Source organism: Pleurodeles waltl, chromosome 5 (genome assembly GCF_031143425.1).
Source record: "Pleurodeles waltl isolate 20211129_DDA chromosome 5, aPleWal1.hap1.20221129, whole genome shotgun sequence".
NCBI lineage: Eukaryota > Metazoa > Chordata > Amphibia > Caudata > Salamandridae > Pleurodeles > Pleurodeles waltl.
The window spans coordinates 212079945-212099510 of NC_090444.1; the positions used below are offsets into that span (position 1 = coordinate 212079945).

General features: G+C 45.3%; 1 long non-coding RNA gene across 1 annotated transcript in view; it reads right to left on the bottom strand.

Moving 5' to 3' along the window:
• Window positions 1-1207: 1207 nt before the first annotated feature.
• Window positions 1208-19566, bottom strand: part of LOC138295539 (uncharacterized) — a 42178-nt gene continuing 23819 nt past the window's right edge. Inside the window, exons 5-7 of the long non-coding RNA XR_011203618.1 lie at window positions 10759-10841; window positions 10556-10597; window positions 1208-4271 (exon numbers count right to left, since the gene is read on the bottom strand). This is a non-coding gene — a long non-coding RNA (uncharacterized lncRNA). The remainder of the gene's footprint in view (window positions 4272-10555; window positions 10598-10758; window positions 10842-19566) is intronic.

Here is a 19566-nt window from a genome sequence, read left to right on the forward strand (position 1 = left end):
CTCCCCCGCGCGACTGCTGTTTCTGCTGCTCTTAGTTCCCTCTCTAGCTTAGTAATTTCCGATTGCAGGGTGCGGCTCACTCCCCAACTGGTGGAGATGCACTGACCTCGTATCACCGCTTTGTGAGCTTCCCACTCCATTGCTCGTGAGTTTGCGGTTGAGTCGTTTATTTCCCAGTACTGTTGCAGTGTGGTGTTCAGTGTTTCTGCGAATGCCTGGTCTTGAAGAGCGTCTACCTGCAACCGCCAAGTGGGGATTCACTGCCGTCTCCTGCCCCAACCCAGTGTTACCCTCAGTGGGGAATGGTCTGAGAGTGTTTTTGCTAGGTATTCTGTCCCATTGACCAATGCCCCTATGTCCTGAGTGCCCCATATTATATCAATTCTAGTGTGTGTTTTGTGCGGGCAGAGTAGAATGAGTATTCCCTCTGCTGTGGGTGTCTCATGCGCCATACATCGTGGAGCCTCATATCCCCTGCCCACTTCTGCAGTGGGCTTGTGGTGCGCCTTCTCATTGACGAGCCCCCTTGAACGTGAGATCTATCCAGTGTAGCATTCGGTGTGCTGTTGAAATCGCCGCCCCAGATGGCAGGGGCTGATGGGTTCGACAATATTGTAGGCGTGAGTGTTTCCAGAAATCCCGGTATACCGCTGTTTGGGGCGTATATCCCTACTATAGAGAGTTGTCTACCATCCAGCTGGCCTTCCACCACCACAAATCTGCCCCCGTGGTCTATTCTATGTGCCGTCTGAAGGAATGGGACCCCGCATGCAATCCATATCAGTACTCCCCTTGCAAATGCTGAGTATGTTGTGCCTATCAGCTGCCCTCCCCACTTCACACGCAACTCCCGTAGATCTGACTCCAGTAAGTGCGTCTCTTGCAAAATGGCAATATGTATGTCGCTTGAGGCGCGCATAGACACGAGATCTTTTACTCCCTGCTCCCAGGCCCCTTACATTCCATGTCACTATGTCATATTGATCCCTGTTGTGATTAATGCGCGATGCCATGTGAGTTCATTAATTCTGCCTATACGTGGTCTTCCATCTTGCTGCATGACCTTCCGGCCTGCGGCCCCTCCTCTGAAGCTATTTATTATTAATGCCTGCTTCAGCAGTATTCCGAGTTTTAGGATTGGAACTGTAGTGTGCGTCTTAACTGAATTGCTACTCCCTCCCACCCCAACTAGTTTCCCTACCCAACTAATAACTTGTGTGAAACTACTTAACATGTTAATGTGTGTAAAAACCTGTATCCGTCTGGATATCCGAGGTGGTGTTAACATACCGACCGGATGTGGCACTTTTATGGAGCTCACATCTGTCCGCAGACTTAATCTGTAAAGACTTTTTGGGGCGCCTCCAGAGTGTACGATCCTCCTCCCTGGACCCCTCAACCCCGTCGAATCCCAGAGTGCCCCCTCCTCTGGCAAATGTGTGTACAATTAAAAGATACTCATTGTTGGGAGAGGGCGCCCTCTCCAATGTCCTCCGTTATTCAGGGGGTCCCCCTCGTCATCCTGCCCCTTCTTTCGTGGGTGCTGATGTGGAGGAGGTGCAGCTGTGCGCTGTTAAAGTTCGTCTGCTGTTCTGGGGGTGACCTTCGGTCCCCTCAGCTCTCCTGTTATGGTGGAGTCGGAGCTTGCCGGTTCCGAATCCAAATTGATCTCTGGGGTCACCCTGATTGCTTCAAAATTATTTTGTGTTAGCAGGGGGGTCTCTTTTAACACTTTGGTTCTTTCTTCAGCTACTTGTTGGGCCGACGGCAACCCCCTGGCGCGTCTTCTGGAGTGTTTCCTTGACGCGGATGTGGTCCATTCCTCTCCACCCTCCGTGCTATCGCGGGGATGTGCCAGGCCCTTAGCGTGCAGCCATGTACAGGCATCCTTTGGGGAGGTGAATATATGGGTTTGGTCTTCTGTAACCACTCTTAATTTAGCTGGGAACAATAGGGCGTATTTAATGTCGTATTCACGCAGACGCTGCTTGATTTTAAAATATGAGTTCCGTTTTGTTTGCACCTCTTGTGTGAAGTCTGGGTATGCGTTAATGACTGAATCCTCAAAGTTGAATGGACCTTTGCTGCGGAACTGCTGTAAGTTTGCATCTTGGTCCCTATAGTTCAGGAATCTAGTAATCAATGGTCTGGGTGGTTGACCGGGGGCGGAGGTCTGCCCGGTATTCTATGCACCCTTTCCACCGAGAAGAGCCTGGATGGGGCCCCGTTTAATACTTCTTTAATTAGCCATTGTTCTAGGAATATTTCCATGCTGAGCTGCTGCATTTTTTCAGGGAACCCCAGAAAGCGAATGTTATTACGGCGCGATCTGCTCTCCGCCTCTTCCGTGCTTCTCCTCAGCACCTTCAGTTCCGCGTCAAGGCGTTGGATTTGTTTTTGATTATCCTGGGTCGCGGGGGTCAGTTCGGCCAACCCCTCCTCTGTCATTTTCACTCTCTCCGATAACTTGCGATGATCCACCCTCAATAAGTTCAGGTCTTGCGAGACCGCATCTATTCTACTTTCCAGGGATGTTTTAGTGTCCATAATCGCCTGCAGTACTTTCTCGAGCTGTGCGGATTGTGATGCGAGTGAGCATTCTAATGTTTGTAGGGACGGGCTTGCCTGTTGATCGCTAGTTGCCACATTGTGCGTGTTTCTATCTTGGTTCTTGGCTGATTTAGGCCTGCCTGCCATTTTGCCAGTCTGGTTGGTGCTTTGTAGGGTGCAACGAAGTATTACTCAGCACAGTCTTGTCAGCCGATTGCCCTTTTACCGCCGTTTGTTAGTTCAGTGTGTGCTCCTCTGCTTTCCAGGTTTCGTTCAGAGGGGTGGGAGCCGGGCCCGGCCCGCACACTGTCTTGGCTGCCCAGCGCGTGCCTCTGCTAGCACACAAGGCCGCACGGAATGGGGCCGTCGCCCGGCCCTGCGATCCCGGTACCAGGCTGTGGGGGTGTGCCGCTTGCCCCTTGGAGTGACAGAGTACCTGCAGCTTAGTGTAGTTGCAGCACAGCCAGGGGACAACGGTATTAACAGCGGGAGTCAGTGGCGGAAGAACCGAGTGAGCCCCGGTGTCCGCTCCCCAGTGGGGGCCCCGCCCGCCTCTCCAGCCTTCTACACGTCTCCCAATGGCTCACAGGGTGGGTGGGGGGCCGCCAGCTATTTCCACCCACGGATGGCACGCTTAGCTCTGCCTTATGTTTTCCGCTCGCTCTCCCCAGACTCCTTATATCTTCCTTTGGCCCCTGGGACCGGGGCCTGTGGGCTCACCTTTGGTGCTCTGTTGGCTGCCTGCACAGGGAGGGGGGGGGCGATGCTCCGTGCGTTAGGAGCAGCTGTGCAGTCCCCCCCCTATACGGCAGCAAGGCGGAGGGGGGAAGTGGGGGGAGCAGTCCCGGTCATCACTTAACTCCCGTGGCCGGGAGTTAAGCCTCCTGTTTGTTTCCCCTCCTTACCTCCGGGCAGGTTGACTGTTGCCTCCTTGCAGATTTTACTATGGCTCGATCCTGGAGCCGCTGTCCTAGAAGTGCCGTCCTCTGTGCTGCACCGAGTTTCTCAGCCGATCCCCAGCAGGCGGGCGTCCCCCACGTCTGGGGACGCACCCGCCCCACTTACGGAGGGCCCGACGGGCAATCCGGCTCTCACCAGAGGGGGACGCACACACCAGCCCCCGGCGCCACTCCACACCGCGAAAGCGCCGGGAGCGATATCAGCAGCCCCCGCTGTGGCAAGGGGCTCCCGCCGGGAGTCCACGAGGGCAGGCCTGGCTCGATCCGGGCGGGGCAGTCGCTCCACTTCTCCGCCGGGGATTACCTCTCCCGTGGCGGGTCTTCGACCAACTCCCCCAGGAGAGCTCCGGTCAGGTCCGCCAGTCCTGCTCCGTCCCCGTCCGAGCACCGCTGGGCCGAGTGCCTCGCGTTCCGTCTCCCAGTTGTGGGGCGAGTTTCGGGGGCTGCAGCGTCAATTCCGCCGGTGCCGGGTTTCGCCTGCTCGCCCCAGTATTCCTGAGTCGGCTCACTTTATCTCGGGGGCCGGTGGAACTCCGGAGGCGCCCTTCAGGATTTATTTGGCGAGTCCGGGACGGAGCTTGAACACTAGGCTTCCATCCCGGTCGCCATCTTGGCTCCTCCAGACATCCCTCATTTTTACTAGTTTTTGTGTTTTTAGCCTCCTTCCAGTTAGTGACAGAAATGGGTGTGAAACCAATGCTGTATCCCAGACAGCTAAACATTTCAGCAAGGGGTCATTTGTGTAGATCCTTCATGGTTTTCCTACAGAAAGTAACAGATAAAATAAAAAAAATTAAATTGAGGTGAAAAAAAGAGCCATTTCTCTCCACGTTTTCTTCTATAACTTTTCCCAGCTATGGCAGATTTTTGAAAGCACTATATCATGACTCTTCTGGGTGCGGGGATATATAGGACTTGTAGTTTCACCAGGAACCCTAGGTACCCAGAGCCAATAAAGGGGCTGCATCTTGCAATGGGTTTTCATTGTACACCCGGTATACAGCAATTCATTTGGTGAAATATAAAAAGTGACAAATAGGTATCAAGGAAACCTTTGTATTTCCAAAATGTACACAAGGTAAGGTAATGAGAAGCAGTGCTTATTTGCACATCTCTGAATTCCGGGGTCCCCATCGTAGCATGTAAATTACAGGACATTTCTCTAATAGACGTCTTTTTTACACACTGTCTTACATTTGGAAGGAAAAAATGTAGAGAAAGACAAGGGGCAATAACACTTGTTCTGCTATTCTGTGTTCCCCCAAGTCTCCCAATAAAAACAATACCTCACTTGTGTGCGTAGGCCTAATGCCCGCGACAGGAAACGCAACATGGACACATCACGTTTTTACATTGAAATCTGATGTGTTTTTTGGAAAGTGCCTAGCTGTGGATTTTGATCTCTACCTCAGCCAGCACCTAGGGAAACCTACCAAACCAGTGCATTTTTGAAAACTAGACACCTAGGGGAATCCACGATGGGGAGACTTGTGGGGCTCTCACCAGGGTCTGTTACCCAGAATCATTTACAAACCTCAATATTTGGCCAAAAAAACACTTTTTCCTCAACTTTCGGTGACAGAAAGTCTTGGAATCTAAGAGGAGCCACAACTTTCCTTCTACTCAGCGTTCCGCCAAGTCTCCTGATAAAAATGGTACCTCACTTGTGTGGGTAGGCTTAGTGCCGGTGACAGGAACTGCCCCAAAACACAACATGGACACATCACATTTTCCCAAAGAAAACAGAGCTGTTTTTTGCAACGTGCCGAGCTGTGGATTTCGGCCTCTAGCTCAGCCGGCACCTAGGGAAACCTAGCAAACCTGTGCATTTTTTAAAACAAGACACATAGGAAAATCCAGGATGGGGTGACTTGTGGGGCTCTCACCAGGTTCTGTTACCCAGAATTCTCTGCAAACCTCATAATGTAGCCATAAAAACACTTTTTCCTCACATTTCGGTGACAGAAAGTTCTGGAATCTGAGATGAGCCACAACTTTCCTTCCACCTAACGTTCCCCCAAGTCTCCCTATAAAAAGGGTACCTCACTTGTGTGGGTAGGCCTAGTGCACGTGACAGGAAATGCCCCAAAACACAACATGTACACATCACATTTTCCCAAAGAAAACAGAGCTGATTTTTGCAAAGTCCCTAGCTGTGGATTTTGATCTCTAACTCAGCCGGCACCTAGGGAAACCTACCAAACCTACGCATTTTATAAAACTAGACACCTAGGGGAATCCCAGATGGGGTGACTTGTGGGGCTCTCATCAGGTTCTGTTACTGAGATTCCTAGGCAAACTTCATAATTTGGCCAAAAAAAAACACTTTTTCCTCACATTTCGGTGACAGAAAGTTCTGGAATCTGAGAGGAGCCACAACTTTCCTTCCATCCAGCATTCCCCCAAGTCTCCCAATAAAAGTGGTACCTCACTTGTGTGGGTAGGCCTAGTTCCTGCGACAGGAAATGTCCCAAAAACACAATGTGGACACATGAAAATGATCTATTACAAAACTACCTGTTTTTGCGGGGGGTACCTGGGTTTATGGTCCCAGGTGCGGCGGTCATCTAGGGAAACCCACCAAACCCAGACATTTTTGAAAACTAGACACCTGGATCAGTCCAGGGAGGTGTCGCTTGCATGGATCCCCAAACATTTTCCTACCCAGACTCCTCTGCATACCTCAAATATAGCTAAAAAAATCACACATTTTCCACACTTTTCTTTGTAGGACACTATGCCTGTACAAATTTCCTACCACCCAATGTTCCCTTCGGTCTGGCAATAAATATGATACATCACTTGTGTGGGTGGCCCAGGTGCCTGCAACAGAAAAAGGCCAAAAATGTGTAGAGATTGAGGAGATAGCACAGCGAGTTGCTAAGCAAAAAAAAAAAATTTTATACATTTTTTGGCTAACTAGGCTTTAGGGACCCACACAAGTGAGTTATCATTTTGCTTGGGAGACTGAGGGGAACGCTGGGTGGTAGGAAATGTGTGCCGGTGAGGTGATCCTACAAAGAAAAGTGAGGAAAATATGCTTTTTGTTTAGAAAATTTTGAGGTTTGCAGAGCAGTCTGGGTAAGAAAATGTTGGGGGATCCACGCAAGCCACACCTCCCTGGACTCCTCCGGGTGTCTAGTTTTCAAAAATGTCTGGGTTTGGTAGAGTCCCCTAGATGACTGCCGCATTTGGGACCAAAAACGCAGGTGCCCCCCCCCCAGAAAAAGAAGGAGTTTTGTAATACATCATTTTGATGTATCCACATCCTTCTGTTATGTTCCAAACTCTAAAATTGTGAAAAGAAACGCACTTAGGTTATGTTAAAAAGACCCCTCACCCGCCAACTAAGTTTGTGGCATGCTTCATCATCGGGGTCCCACCCGAGACACCTATCATGTCATGGGTATTCTGCAACGCCTGATTACAGCGGAGCAGGTTTTGTCATTTTTACCACACATACTGGTTGTGGCATGAGGATGAGTGGATGGTTCAGTAGATCACATTTTATTAACAAGAGATTTCACAAAAATTAAATGCACTGTTAATAACTGAAAGGCCAAAAAACTGAACCAATGACTCACAGCTCATGAGCTGTAAAGCCGCGTCAAGGCACCAACCGCTTTACAGTCCATTCACACACCTTTCATACACGACATGCACAAGACCATTCACACCGCCAGCCGCGGGCCCAGCATATTACAACACTCGCATCAACAGACATCGCCATTCAAGGGCCCATCACTTTCATACGCCCACATGCCGGATACAGCAATCACACCAGCTGATGGGAGTGTGTGGACTGGCGTTTGGCTGGCACTGCCAGCCAAGCGCCACTCCACGCACTCTGCCAGCCAAGCGCCACCCCATGCACAACGCCAGCCAAGCGCCACTCCATGCACACTGCCAGCCAAGCGCCACTCCACGCACACTGTAGGCCAAGCACCACTCCACGCACACTGCAGGCCAAGCACCACTCCACGCACACCGCCAGCCAAGTGCCATCCCATGCTCACTTTTTTGTGTGTCTTTAAACAACAAAGAAACCACTAACTAATTATAAATAAGTACAAAACTACAAACATGACAGTAATGCCAACTGTGAAACTCAACCTATGAAAATATAAAATATCATTTTACACTCACGGTAGTTCATAGTAATTCTTCTGTGTGTAGTAACTCCTGAAACAGCCACCCACACACAGCCCAGGCTTTGAAGGACAACCAGGGCAGTACATCTTAGTCTCCTTCCAGATACCTCTTCGAACACAGACTCTACATCTCTTAGCAAGAAAGTATTTTTTGGCCGTGGGAGGAACATGCTAAGCAAAGTGACGATCTTTAAATCTAGCCACATCCTCAACCGCTGCTTCTCTAGGAACTCTTGCCTGTTCCAGCACAACAAGGCTTGCTATGACATACTCCTGAAATTTCCCAAATGTATGTCATCCTTGACTCTGGAGAACACAACAAAAGTGTTAAAAGTTGCCAAGTGGAACAGGTGAACCATTAATTTCTTATACCAAACATAAGCCTTACGAGCAGCAGTGTAAGGTTCCAACCTCTGATCTACTCTATCAACACCACCCATGTGCTTATTGTAGTCTAAAATGCAGATAGGTTTGCGCACTTCAGCACTTGACCCCAAACAACCACAGGTGAAGTACTCTCATCGTGGATTGTAATTAGCATGTACATATCCCTCATGTCTACAAATTTCAGAGCTAGCAGCTCATCATTCCACAAGGCACTGCACTGTCCCTTCTCAAGTTTTTTTTACAGACAAGCTCGCTTGGATAGCCTTTCCGGTTAGAGCGGATTGTGCCACAAGCAAGGGTCCACTCTGAACAATTCCTTGAACAACCGCACTCCAGTGTAGAAATTATCTACGTACAAATGGTGACCTTTGTTAAACAGTTGTCTGCCAAGTTCCCATGCAATTTTCTTGGTAACTCCAAAAGTGGGCGGACAACCGGGGGGGGATCAATACTGCAATCCCTTACCAGTGTAGACCCGGAAATTATAAACATATCCTATACTACTTTCAGACCGCATGTACAATTTAATTCCATACCGTGCCCTCTTGCTAGAAATGTACTGCCTAAAAACCAAATGACCCGTGAACAAAGGATCTACAGATATTTCTTTGCCTGGAACATAGATCTCTGAAAACCAATCTAGAAACTGATCAGGGATAGGTCTAATCTTAAAAAGACGGTCAGAATCAGGGTGATCTTGTGGCAAGGCTAAAGCATTATCAACAAAATGCAACAATCGAAGAAGAAGCTCATATTGGTTATGACTCATGGTTGCAGGAAATATAGCAGTTGCCCTCAAGGGACTAGTAGAGCGATATGAAGACAGTGATGGCTTCCTTATCAGCCCCATCAAAAAAGTTAAACCCAAGAACTTTTTCAACTCTTACAGATTTGTGGGAATCCACCGGCTAGCACTGGAGTGTGGCCTAAGTCTGGCAGCGTTATCCCTCAAATACTGCTCTGCATACAAATTAGTCTGCTCAACAATCTCTTCCAAAAACACATCGCCCATAAACAACTGAAAGAAGTTGACAGGCAAAAAGTTTTCCGTATTCACTCTACACCACAGGAGGCAGTCAACTGTGTCTGCTCCATGTTTGGGGCAACCCAGAGTTCAGGTCTTCCAATGGGAAGCCTTTCAGCCGCTGGCTGCTGCACTATTGGCACATCAGTGTCCTCCTCTAAAACAGGCACTTCATCAGCACTGAGAGTGGCTTCATCATCAGACGATTCCTCTCTGACAGAAAATTCACTTCCAGAATCTTGCACTTCCTCCTCTGCCTCAGATGCAGAGTCAGTCTCATAATCATGGTCAGAAGACGACTCAAAAAGCACACCAACAACCTGCTGAGCGGTCATCCTACAGCTAGCCATGATCCGTCCTACAAAACGTAACTGGACAAATGCACCACCAACAACCAGCACCGTGTAAGATAAGTAAAAAACAAAGGGGGTCATTCCGACCTCAGCGGTCTTTTCAATAGACCGCCGAGGGACCGCCGTACGGAAGACCGCCAGTGCTGGCGGTCTTCCGCACAGGCCATTCTGACTGTTGGCAGCGCTCCGTCCGTTTCCGGACGAAGAGCCGCCAACAGCCATACTGGCGGCAGGCGGGGAAGTGGAGGTAGCTCCACCTCCACCGCCACGCCAACAGAACACCGCCCATTGAATCACGACCTGTGATTCGCTGTGGCGGTGTTCTGTTGGCATGGCGGTGTCGGCGGAGCTGCCCCCATGGGTCCCGTTCCCTCCCGGAGGATCACCGGAACAGGTAAGGTGATCGTCCGCTAGGGAAGGGGGGTGGGTGGGTGTTGTGAGTTGTGTGCGTGCATGGGGGTGTGCGTGTGTGTATGTTGAGGGGGCGTGTGAGTGCGTGCATGAATGCGGGGGTGTGTGTGTATGTGCATGAGTGCGTGCATGAATGCAGGGGTGTGTGTGTATGTGCATGAGTACGTGTATGAATGCGGGGGGGTGTGTATGTGCATGAACGCGTGCGTGTATGTGTGTGTATATGTTGGGGATCGGGGTGGGGGATGGGGGTCCTGCAACCTTTTGGGGGTGGCAGGGGTGGTGGGGGTGGGGTAGGGGAGGGAGTCGGGGTGGGGGTTGGGGGTGGGGGAGACCCCTATCAGTGCCAGGGAAGGGATTCCCTGGCACTGATAGTGCTTACCGCCGGTCCCAAACTGCATGAAATCCATGGCGGTAAGCCGGGGTCAGGCGGGTTGGAATACCGCCGGCGGTATGTGACGACCGCCGGGCTGGAGACCCAGGTCTCCAGCCCGGCGGTCGTTACCGCCGTGGCGGTCGGAACGGTGAAGCGGTGGCTGGCCAGGGCGGTAACCGCCATGGTCAGAATACATTAAAAAAGACTGCCAGCCTGTTGGCGGTCTTACCGCCGCTTCACCGCCGACCGCCACGGTCGGAATGACCACCAAAGTGTGGCTTTATCACTAAGAGTTATAAACTCAAAAACTATACCACTCACTTGCCTGAAAAAGCCAGACTCACCAGCAACTACTCTGCACAGCCCCAGCAATCACCAATGATATCCTAGAAAAAAAAAAAGAAAATTACACACAAGACAACACAGATATCATTGTTCACTAATCTAATGACAATTTCACACACAATCCTGCATTTAGTACACCACTTACAAAATGTCATTCATGCATGGCAACAATAGTAATTTGGAGTAAGTTGTTTTTACTTACCTAAAACATGCAACTATGCAAACCACAGGTCAACCACTGCCAAAACTGCCATGAGCCGCAGCAAAGGAAGCAAAAGCTTTGAACTAAAACAAAAAGGAGAAATAAACTGTTATAATCACAAATGCAAATACTTCTCCAGTTGACTAACACTGCGCCACCAAACATTTAGAAATTTTCCCTGTTGTCTAGTGCTGTCTGTCCCCATCGGGGTAGATGAGCCTAAAGAAATTAGGCCGATCTGCCCTCAAGCGGGGCAGAAAAGGCCACCAGTTCTGTGCTGAAGCCCTTGCCCAAGGGGCTGCCAAAAAAAAATAAAACTTTAAAAATCCCTGGCGCCTTAGTGACGTCTGCCTAAATAATAGGCCGATCTGCCCCCAGAAATGGCAAACAATATATTGCCCCCTTTGGGGGGGGTGACTCTTGCTCAAGGGGCCACGCCCCCCCACACAAAGCACACACGCAAGATCCCTTGCGCTAAGTGGATTCTGCCCCCCTTAGGGGCAGATGGGCATAAAAAAAATAGGTTGATCTGCCTCCAAGGGTGGCAGAACAGCCCAACAGTGCTTTGCCCCATTTGGGGGGCGACCCTTGCTAAAGGGGGCGCCCTCCCAACACAAAAAAAACAAAGGAAAGAAAATTTAAATCCCAGGTGGGGCAGAAGGGCCTCAAAGAATGGGCCGATCTGCCTCAGAAATGGCATAGAATATATTGCCCCCTTTGGGGGGTGACCCTGCCCAAGGGGCAACCCCCCCCACACAAAGCACACACACACAAGATCCCTGGTGCTCAGTGGATTCTGGGGGCAGATGGGCCTAAAAAAATAGGCCGATCTGCCCCACCAGGGAGGCAGAACTGCCCAAAAGTGCTTTGCCCCCTTTGGGGGGGCGACCCTTGCTTAAGGGGGCACCCCCAACACAAAAAAGCAAAGGAATTGTTTTTAAATCCCTAGCGTCTTGGTGGCAGCTACCTCCTGGGGGCAGATGGGCCTAAAAGAAATAGGCCAATCTGCCCCCAAGTGGGGCAGAAATGGCATAGAATATATTGCCCCCTTTGGGGGCGACCCTTGCCCAAGGGGCAACCCCCCCACACAAAGCACACACACACACAAAGTCCCTGGGACTAAGTGGATGCTGCCTGCCTTGGGGGCATATGGGCCTAAAAAAACATAGGTCGAACTGCCCAATAGTGCTTTGTCCCCTGTGGGGGGGTGACCCTTGACCAAGGGGCCGCCCCCACACAAAAAAAACAAAACAAAAAAACAATCCCTGGCTTCTGCCCCCCTAGGGGGCAGACCGGCCTACAAATTATAGGCCGATCTGCCCCCAGGGGAGGCAGAAACGGTGATAAAAACATTGGCCCCCCAAGGGAGCGACCCTTGGCCAAGGGGTCTCTCCCCGACACAATAAACACACACACACACATAAACAAATTCCTGGTGTCTAGTGGGCATTCCTGCTGCCCAATCGCATCGCAATCAGGCAGCAGGAATGCTGAAAGAGACATCAATGGAAAGAAAAACCCTTTGCTCTCCCCCGATGCCTCTTCTCTAGCAACCCGCAACCCCCACCCCCGGCCTGAGGAGAAACTCACTTCCTCTTTCAACAACGCGCTGGAAGCAGATGGCTTCCAGCACGTCAGGCACCCTTTGATGATGTCAGCCCGTGATCGCATGCTGAAGTCATTAGAGGGGGAGGGGCAAGGGAAGGGGTAGAAGGGAAGCGATTCTCCTTCCATCCCTGACCTGGGCGGTGGGTGGGAGGCCCTCGGTGGAGAGCTAGCACTTGCCACGAGGGCCGGTCCCAGGTTGTAATGGTTACGTCCGTGGCGCCTCAGCGCCGTGCCACTGGACGTAACCATTACATCTTTGGCAGGGAAGGGGTTAACTGTATCTGTTTAAACCAGCATGTTTAAGAACACTCTGCTAATTAATTGTAAAGCATATAAATTTACTTTTTTCCCCATGTCTATGTGGGTTTTGCAGTTTTTGAACACAACTAAATCCTGAACCGCTGAATGGATTTACACTAAATTTGGCAGAAAGCTAGATCTTGGTACAGAAAGATCTCTTTTTCTTATTTTATGTAAATCTGTTCAGTAGTTTTGGAGTTATTAAAAGAAAAAAATATAGATATCTAGGAATGTGGTTTCAGCTGCTAGAAATCCACGGATCCGGACAAAAAGCAAGGCCCTAATTGGCTGACTGCAACCTGACAGTAAAATTGCTGCCACCATCTTTTGTGTTGCTTGGCCCAGGAGAAGGGAAAATAGTGTGTAAAAACACAGTCAGGCTACAGGATACATCCTGACCCCATAGGACTTATGGAGGGGTTCCTCAGGGACAATTTTTATTTTATTTTTCTGATCCACAGATCCACCGGGGTGTTCAACACGACCCCCAGGGTAAAATCCTGAAGCATCTGTGGATCCGACAAGCAATAAAAAAAATACTCACACACCAAATTTCCTCCGCACACGGCCAAAGGCTGTGCCATCCTGGGATTGGCTGCTTGGATAGGTGGTTGGTCTACGCCCAGGCCCTGGGGACAACAACCACTGCTCACTGCCTACAGCTATATTAACATATGGTAATTATAGATTATTTTACATTAAAAAAAACATAGAAATTCTCGAAAAAAAAACATAAGTTATAGGGACATTATAGTTAGGTTCATGTTTTACCCACACAAAACCATAGAAATTCAGCAGTTATACTTATAGTTATACTGATCTGAAAAAACTATAACTCATGCCATTAAGTAACTATAGCCATGCATTATAGTTTCTTAACATAAGTATAACTATAACTGCTGAATTTCTATGGTTTTTTGTGGGTAAAACATGAACTTAACTATAACGTCCTTGTATCCTTTTTTTTTCAGTGACCATAAATGTATATATATATATATATATATATATGTGTATATAGATATATATATGTGTGTATATATATAAATATGTGTGTGTGTGTATATATATATATATATATACATATATATATATATATATATAGAGAGAGAGAGAGATATATATATATATATATAAACACTTGAAAACAGCAATTCCCTTGCCGCTCCTGACCGCCAATGGTGCCTGGGTACAACGCGCGCCACCGCGTTTAACATAAACACAACACCTTATTGATAAATAAGGCACCCGGCACTCCGTGAATGTGCTAAATAAGGATTAATATAACCACACAGGTGTTACATTAAACCTTATTTAGCACATTCACGGAGTGCCGGGTGCCTTATTTATCAATAAGGTGTTGTGTTTATATATATATATATATATATATATATATATATATATACACTAGTTTTGAAGGAACTGCTTTTACATTTAGATACAATGAGCTGGTGTATCATTGGGATCGTCACACATGGTGGGGACAAATTGTGCATTGACTTTTTGTGCCAATCCTATAATTTGGTGCGACGGAAGTTCTAATCAGTAACATCACAACATGTATTTTCAGTGAGGTTTGCAAAACGTTAGCCTCATGTAAATTCACCAGGCGGGTGTCATTTTGCGACCCTTTGTAGCATGAGCATGCAAGCGCTTTAACCTGTTGTAAGTATTGTGGGCTTTTAACCACGCCCACCTCATGCCCATTACTTTCACTCATTTGTGGGCTTGCCTTTCAAAAATCCCTTGATGTCATTGGTAATTGCTTTACGTTTGTCCCACCTGGGGGTGGTTTTGTTAACGCCTTGCAGACTGACCCTGTTACATGGATAATTGCATGAGTGCAGATATACTATTTTTTTCATTCGTCTCCTTGCTTCGTGCTCTATGGCAGCCATTGCCCTCACAGCACTCACAGCGCAAACTACAGCACTCACAGCGCAAACTCCATCGGTGGTATTGGAGCTCTGGTCACACTGTTTACATTGTTACTTAATCAGAGTCATTTCTGTTGGCTCTCCTCTTCACGCTCTGTATCTTTCCCAAAAACACTTATAATTGATAAATGCTTTGCTAAAAAAAAAACACAGAAATCCACAATATGGCTCTCCTGGCACAGCTTAAGACCCAATACTACAATATTCACTGCACTCGAGAAAAATGGCTCCATAATGCTTTTGCAAGCATTCTTTTTCAAAACGTTTTTGCCCATAACTCAGCCTGTGGTAGTCCTAGGACAATGGGACCACCACTAAAATGTTCAGCATGACACACTCTTTCTGTTTAGGTCATCTGTGGGTCACCAAACTAGGTTAGTGGGGACCCCAAAGTATTAACCCATCCCACCATTCAGTCCCTTTCTAGGTTTTTTTAAAGGCTAGAGCGCTTGATTACAGCTTGGAGTAGTTTGTGTTCTAAGGTCCTTTGTATTGCAGTAGGCTTGCTAGGCTTGAAAATAAGCAAGGCACTATGCGCTTTAGGGGATAAATATATGGTTGTACTGCATTACTTTGTGAAACCACTAATTGATCTCTTAAATGATGATGTGCTACTCTCTCCATCATGTATGGAATGTAATTCAAAATATTTCTTGAATTTAAGCTTCCTCACAAATTTAAATAAATCTATTTTTGATTTACATATATCTCCTTTGCTTATAGGGCAAAATCCTAATCCTCTATTCAGAAGAGTTAATTCTTCTGGTGGTAAGGTTTTATCTGATAAATTTATCACAATATTATCTTGTCCCAAACATGTACTTATACTTTCCTGTCCCAGGATCTTGTCTTCATCCCTATACGTTGCTAAATAAAAAAATGACAACAGCTTCTGAGATAAGGAGAAAGTATAATTTAAACTATACAGAATATATTGTATTGTATTGTAATCGTATTTATATAGCGCTTACTACCCCTGACGAGGCGTCAAAGCGCTTTTCGATGAGTAGCACGCTACTCTGGAACCCAACAAGAATTAGTGATGGATTAGTATTGTTAAATAATGAGTACAGTTTTAGTATTATTATGAGTTAATTTGAGCCGTGGCTTTGAAAACTCTTAAAAGAGAAGATGTTATAATTATAAGGAGAGCAGACAAAGGAGCAAACGTGGTAGTTATGAATCGATGTGACTATGACAAAGAGATTTATATTCAGTTGAACAATGTTGCATGTTATGAGAGATTGAAGCATAATCCTATTACAAACTTAACCAGTAATATTAATAGGATGTTAAAAATGTGGTTTGAGAAACATATACTAGATGGTGTACAAATATTTACGAGTTGATCGTCCCTAATTTCCTTGTTTTTACACTTAACCGAAAATACATAAAAAATTCTAGTTTCCCCCAGGGAGACCAATAGTATCTGGAATTCATGGCCCTACAGAAAACATATCGGAATTTGTCTATATATTTTTGCAACCGCTGGTAGCTAATCTTCCATCATATATCAAAGATACTAAACATTTGCTGAGTTTCTTGTTGATATGAATTGGGAATCATATATGTATATGGTGACATTGGATGTAGCGGCCCTATACACAAGCATAAGACATGAAGCAGGTATTAATGCTATTAAGCATATGCTAAACAAGAGGTCAGCAAGTTTATTGGATCACACAGAGATGTTAATAGAAATGATGGATCTTATTCTTATTCTTAATCATAATTACTTTCTATTTAATGTAGAATGGTTTAGACAAAAGCAAGGAGTTGCAATTGGGTCGAGATTTTCTCTCTCATACGCTAATCTGTTTATGGGCTGGTTTGAGGAGACCTGGATATGGGGACATGGAGCAGCAGATTGGTATACATATATTCTCTATTGGGGGGAGATATATAGATGATTGTTTTATGATATGGACAGGAACTCTGGAGAAATAAAAAATGTTTTGTGAATACCTAAACAGTAATGAGGTGAACATGAAATTTACCTATCAATTTAGTACAACGCATATAGAATTTCTAGACATGGAATTGTATGTGGTTGATAATAAGATTGAATGCAAATTGTATAGAAAACTGACATTGTGTAATTCAATATTGTATGCTACAAGTGCACACCCTGTATGTCAAATGGAAGCAATACCATATGGAGAGATGATAAGAGCAAGAAGAAACTGTAGTAGGGATAAGGAGTTCCATGAATGTTTACTTGACATGAGGAAACGCTTTTTAGCTAGAGGATATAATGAAGAGATTGTGAAAAAGTCTTTGGGAAAGGCATCTTGTATCTCTCGGCAACAAACACTAGGATGGAAAACAAAGAAAAAACTGAAAGATAAAGATGATCAAATAAGAGTAATTCTGGATTATACAGAAAACTCAGCTATGTTACTGAAAAGTATGAGAAAGTATTGGGAGATCCTTTTACAGGATCAGACATTGAGACAATATATTGGCAAGAAACCTACAGCTACTTATCGCAAAGGGAAAACTTTGAGTAGTTCTTTATGTTCTAGTTATCCAAATAAAGAATTGGATACAAATTGGTTAGATACATATAATAAAGGTTTTTTAGATGTGGTAGTTGTGGGGTATGCAAATGGGCATGTCAAGCACAGAAAGACTTTTTTGGAGCTGGAAATAAGGGATATTTCATACAAACATTTATAAATTGCAATACAATTTATGTAATATACATGTTGATTTGTAAATGTGAACAGATCTATGTTGGCAGTACAATTCGTCCACTCAAGGTCAGAATTGCTGAACATTGGAGAGCCATCAGACAAGATGATGAGAGATATCCTATTGCAATACATATGAGGGGATGTAGTGCTCAAAATGCACATAAGGATTTTAAATTCTTTGGTTTCGAACATATTGGGATAAGACCGCGAGGAGGAAATAGGGGATTAGCACTAAGGAGGAAGGAGTCCATGTGGATTATGAGATTACGTGCAGTAGAATGCGGATTGAATTCAGACTATGAATTGGAATATTCTTTAGGAGAAAGGTTGTGTATGTGAATATGTACTAGTGGGGACGTGTAACAAACTATGCACACACAAGGAGAATGAGAACTTAGTATAAGTTATTTTAAGTGAGAATACAAATAAGATACCAATATATAAGGAGAGAATAAGATATATACAGATACCTTTGGTGAATAGGAGACATGAGATTTGGTAGCTGAAAACTATTGCAACTATTAGAGTTAGGTATAATAATAATTGTCTGTTATATACCAACACGTAGAACATGTATCTAATTATGATCGAACTTATAATATGTCAACAATTGTGCTGATCTAATACTATAAAAGTTGGACTTTTTTCTATAAATATATATAAATTTTAAAGGAGAAAATTACTATAGCAAGTGAGGAGATATTACATTAGTAATTTAGTAATGAGGCATGAGGCACAGATGTGAAAGAGGTAGTCCTCTTTCTATTTTTATGAGTAGCGATTAGTGAATAGAAGATGGACTCCATCGAGGAACGTCTGACGGGGTTACAGTGAGTGGAATGAGGAAGTCCTCTTTCTATGTTTAATACTAAGAAGGAGGGGCTATTTGACTAGCGGGGAGACGCGTACTCTGTTTGATTCACTCCACGCGTACTCGCGGAGTCAGGAGATACCGAGTTGATGCATTTAGAAGTGGGTTTGATAATATATTTTTAAGTGATAAAATTGAGCTTTTGGCAATGACTTTGGGGCATATATAATGAATACTTACTGAGGCATTTAATTTTGCTTTACAGGATACACTCGAAAGTTTACATCCGGTCTAATAATTATAATACTCAGACAAGTAATTAGTAAGGAAGTAAGCAAGTGAATATAAATTGAAAACAAATATACGGCAGATTTAGAGTCAGACATGGTATTAGAGATAATAACTCAATAACAATTACTTGATTCGTTATTATATAGGAATGAAATTGGAACAGGAGGAATTGAATTTTTATTGGAACTGATCTCATAGAGAAAAAGGAATTTGGGAATTCCATACTAGCAGGTACAGTTATATACAAGCAGTATAGATATTAGGGGCACAAAGAAAACTGACACAAAATAAGATGGGATGAGGGACTTCACTTGTGTGTGCATGTTTGGAACACATAGAGTTTTGACACGTCACAAAGGATATTGATTTAAGTATGTTGAGATAATAATTGGTTACTCACAACAACTTGTGTAGATCACTATTAGTACTTTTATTTGATTTCCACCTGGTACTTTATAAATAGAATATGTGCACTAATTTGAAGATTTATAGATGTGTCTATGCATGAAGTAGAAATAAAGAAAAAGAAAAAGGAGAGATAAAATAGACATTTCTGTATATACTGTTGGCAGCCTTAAAAAGCGCTGAGGAAGTCAAGGGGAGATATAACCCAGATGAAACACGTGTTGGCTTGGCTGGAGCGGAATGTGAAAAAACAATAAAGAAGAATATTTTGGAATATATCCTGGGACTTTGATTTTATTTTATTTGTTGTTGTACATTACACAGAATACGGGTGCTTTTAGTGGTTTCATATGTTGAGAACAATCCTAGGATTGTCCTTATCAGGGTTCTAGGGGAGGTACCTTGTATTAGCACCGTCAAATTAATTGTGTAGATATTTATGGTGAACACTATTTCTCCTTATATACCACCCCTTCCTAGTAGTTAAATTACATTACTTTGTGCTATTTTATTTTCATGTGGATATGCTCTCTAGGGGCTAACTATATGGTAACATGGCCAATTTTCTTACAAATGCTAATTTCATTGTGGTGTCCTCTGTGGACTGTTCTGAGCATTGCAGTCTAATGGCAAACTTTTATTTCTGAAAAAGATTTTTGGTGGGTTTATATGATATTTGTATATGTTTTATTAATCTCTCCTTACTGCAATTATGACCATGATTCAGGTCAACTTAACATCCTTATTACACTATCACTGAACA